General features: G+C 51.2%; 1 protein-coding gene across 1 annotated transcript in view; it reads left to right on the top strand.

The window, feature by feature from the left end:
• ZNF618 (zinc finger protein 618) overlaps positions 1-3,692 on the top strand; it is a gene marked incomplete at its 5' end in the record, with an annotated part of 90,386 nt that overhangs the window by 32,437 nt on the left and 54,257 nt on the right. The window lies entirely within an intron of this gene.

The raw sequence follows: 3,692 nt of genomic DNA, 5'->3' as shown, positions 1-3,692 counted from the left end.
CCGCGGCGGAGCCCGCGGCAGACGTTTGTCGTCGTCCTCCCGCCGTGAGGGGAGCGCGGTGCCGGCGGCTGGACGGGCTCGGCCGTGGTGCCTCGGGGAGCTGGGCAGTGTGAGGAGGCGGAGGGTGGCCATGAGCAGAGCTCCCGCCGCCCTGCTGCCTCAGCCCCCACAGGGGAGACGCTGGGTGCTGCCAACCTCTCTAGTGTGATCAAGTCTTGCAGGATTTTTTAAACCTTAAACCTGCGATTTGGGGGGAGGTGGACTGTCCCTGTCCTGAGGAAGGACGTTGATAAACGGGAGCGGGTTCAGCACAGGCCCCTGGGCTGCCGAGGTGAGGAGGGGCTGAGGCAGCGGGGCCTGTGCACCAGGGGAAGAGGTGGCCTCAGGGGGACCTGGTGGCAGCCTGACAGCCCCTGTGAGGGGGTGATCGGGAAGATGAAGCCAGGCATTTCACAGTGGCGGGAGAATGAGAGATAATGGGCATAAAGTGGAAAGAAGAGAGGTTGAGGCTGTGTTGAAGGAAAAGCTTTTCCCCGTGCTGTGGAGCAGGTTGTCCAGAGAGGTTGTGTCTTCTGCATCCTTGGAGGTTTACAAGACCAGCCTGGATAAAGTCCCGAGTAACCAGGTCTGAGCTCAGAGCAGACTCTGCTTTGAGCAGGAGGTCAGACCAGAGACCTCTTGAAGTCTCTGCCGACCTGGATTTTGCTATGATCATGTTAGGTGAGAGCCACAGGTTCCATTGGAAAGGTAAGTTACCAACCTTGGTAGTGACAGAGGGCAGCTTGGAAGCACCAAATTTACCCTGGGTGGGTATAAAAATGTTAGATAAATAGTAAAGAAAAATAATAATTGAAAAGTACAACCATGCCACCTTTTTTTGACCTGTTTCTTCAGGCCCGTTCTGTGATAGGTGAAGAGTTGGGCTTAGCGTGGGGGAGTCTTGGCTTTCTGTCTGCAGAAAGAAGCAGGATTGACTTCACTGCAGGCAGGGGATGAAGTTCCTCAGCCCTGAACTGAAACATCTCAGTAGCAACGAGACATCACACAGTGTATACCCCACTCCTGGTGCCCACTGGAGGGGAGATGGGCTCTGCAGCTGGGCCCTTTCTCTTTCTGTTGAACCAGTGACATGTGGTGTCCAGCTCCATGCAGGGGATGGAGACTCCTTCCCAGGCTCCTGTCACCTCCTCTGTTGTCTCTTTTTCAGTAGGTGCTCTGCTGCCCATTGGTGTTTTATCAATGAGTCTTTCCAGGCTCATCTCCTGGCCCCCTTGCTCTGAATTTTGACACGGGGCTCTACTGTGTTCTGGGCTAGGCTGTGTGCATCCTGGGCTTGTTATTTGGGTAATGCACGCAGTATCCTTTTTGCCAGAGCTTTGCATCTTGTGCAAAGAGATGTTTTTTTCTGTAAGTCAGCTTTTCCCCTTCTTACCCGTTGTGGGAGATTTTTTGGCTGAGAAAGACAGCGCAGAGTGAGGTATGGAGAGTAAGAGGGAAAAAACATGAGGGTTCATGCCTCTGCTGTGTGGGCAAACCCCATGTTGTCCGAGCCATAGAAGGATTTCTGTGGACGTAACTGCCTCTTCTGTGGTGTCTGGATTTCAGGGATCTGGGGAGAATGGAAAGTCACAGGCAGAAGAAGTCTCTGGGAGAGAACAGCGACAAGCAGCTGCTCTCTGCACCAGGCTTCAGAGGAGCTGCTGTGGTAGCAGTGGAGATGGAGCAGGGAGCAGTAAGAGAGGCAGGGACTGCTTCCATCTTCATGCAGGGCTGTACAAATCTGGCCCCCTCCCCAGTGCAGGAATTACTGAACCCCCTTTTTACCTGCCACACTCATTGCTATCCAAAAATAGTCTCATCTAGCTGAAAGAGCTGGAGGCAAGACCAAGCCACTAGAGCAGGGAAACGGTGAGTGGTGGGCTAGGGGATGGGGAAGGCAGGTCCACCACAGCCATCCACCCCGGTGGAAGAACAGGCCATGCGTGTCACCTGTCTTACAGAGTGAACGTGAAACTGCTCAGCCTGTGCTGCTGTTCCTAAGTGCAGATGGTTGTAATTTCCTGACAAAGTCATCTTCCCCTCCTTGCTGCTGCAATGAAATAGTTCAGCTGTCTTCTTTCCTCCCTGTGCCTTCCCCTCTGGGGCTGGATTAAATCCCTGGCCTACCCTGGTTGCCTCTGCACGGTTCTTCTCCTTTTTCCACTCAATGGCTCTCTTGTTTCCTTGTCAGTCTGTTTGCTCCTCATATATTTTAGGAATTTTTTATTTATCTTTCCTTTCCTGCTGTTTTTGTTTTGCCTGCTGCTCCAGTGCTACTCCTCTGCGACCCGATTTGGCTGTTTACACCCTTTCTATTACAGACGTCTGTATTGTTCAAATCTTCCTTTGCTATTTCTATCTCATTGGGAAGCTCTAGATTCACGGGCTCTGCAGGCATGGTTTGCTGCCTTCCAAAACTTCTCCGTATTTAAGGGATACAGCAAGATCTTGTTTTCTCTCATGTGCTTCTCTCTGGGGCATAGATTGCGTCCATCCTAAACTGGTGTGGATGAGGAGCTCCCTTGACCAGCAGTGGGTCCTTGGCATTAGTTCAAATAACTAGAACTGCAGGTCTTTAAAAGCTGTTCAGGTTTTCTCCGTGGCAACTTTTTGGAGGCAGCTGTTACTCATGGCCACAGCAGGTACCTGAAAAGTTTTGGTGAAGGCAACCTTGTGTGTCAAGTGAGGAGACATCTTGGCTGCTGCCTCTGCAAGGACTGCAGCAAGGGCACCTTGCAGGAGTAATTGAGCTTTGGTGGCAGTTAGCTGTGTTGTGCTCCCTAGACTTACCCTGAGAGCAACGAGTCGTGTTTGTTCTTGGGAGGCAAAGTCTGCATCTTGCCATACTGGGTCTGAGAGTGAGTCATGAGTTACTGATGTCATGGGTGAAGCTGCGTTGTAACATGCCCCTGCCTTCAGGTCTGAAGGACTGGTAAGAAGGGGCTGCTGCAGGAAGGGCTGTCCTGGCCTTTTTTTCCTGGGAAGAAGGGAGCCATGGGGCAAGCTGGGATGCAGCTGAGGCCAGTTGTATGTTTGCTGCCTGCTTAAAGAGGAGACAGTGGTGTTTAGACTTTCCAGCTGGGAAGGCGCTTTGAAGACTCCCTTGAGGAAAAACTGTTGCACTTGGTTATTTTCAGCCTTTGGGGTTTTTAGTCTATAGGTTGTGTCTCTGGGACTCCTCTTTTTTTTTCTTTTTGACCCATTCTTAGAAGGGACACAGATCTGTGGTATTGAGTAGAGGATGTGCTCATGGGGACATAGTTACGTGGCTTTGGGAGCTACTTTTCTAGCCTTGCCTCAGGGTCCAAGACCAGAATTCCCACATGTAGAGAGAAGAAAACAATGCAACCCACAGTGCTAATATGTTAGTAAGAAGGCTTGTCTAACTGCTACCAACTTTGACTGGCAGGGAGGAGGAAGGCAGGAGAGAGGTTTTGAAAAAAACTTTCTATTTGATATTTTTTCCTAGGCAGGGGTGGCCAGTTTGACATCTAGGTCACTGACTGTTCCTGTGTAAGAGTCTGGCAGTCTTTTCTGAGATGCTCATACACCTCTGTGGTTTGCTCCAAACTTTTGGAAGTCCTCAGGAATTTTGTGGTTTAACCCCAGCCGTCAACTAAGGCACAGCCACCCACTCGCTCACTCCCCACTGC

This window comes from Aptenodytes forsteri, unplaced genomic scaffold, assembly GCF_000699145.1.
Source record: "Aptenodytes forsteri isolate BGI_AS27 unplaced genomic scaffold, ASM69914v1 Scaffold534, whole genome shotgun sequence".
Classification (NCBI taxonomy): domain Eukaryota; kingdom Metazoa; phylum Chordata; class Aves; order Sphenisciformes; family Spheniscidae; genus Aptenodytes; species Aptenodytes forsteri.
This window is presented reverse-complemented; position numbering and strand designations above follow the sequence as displayed.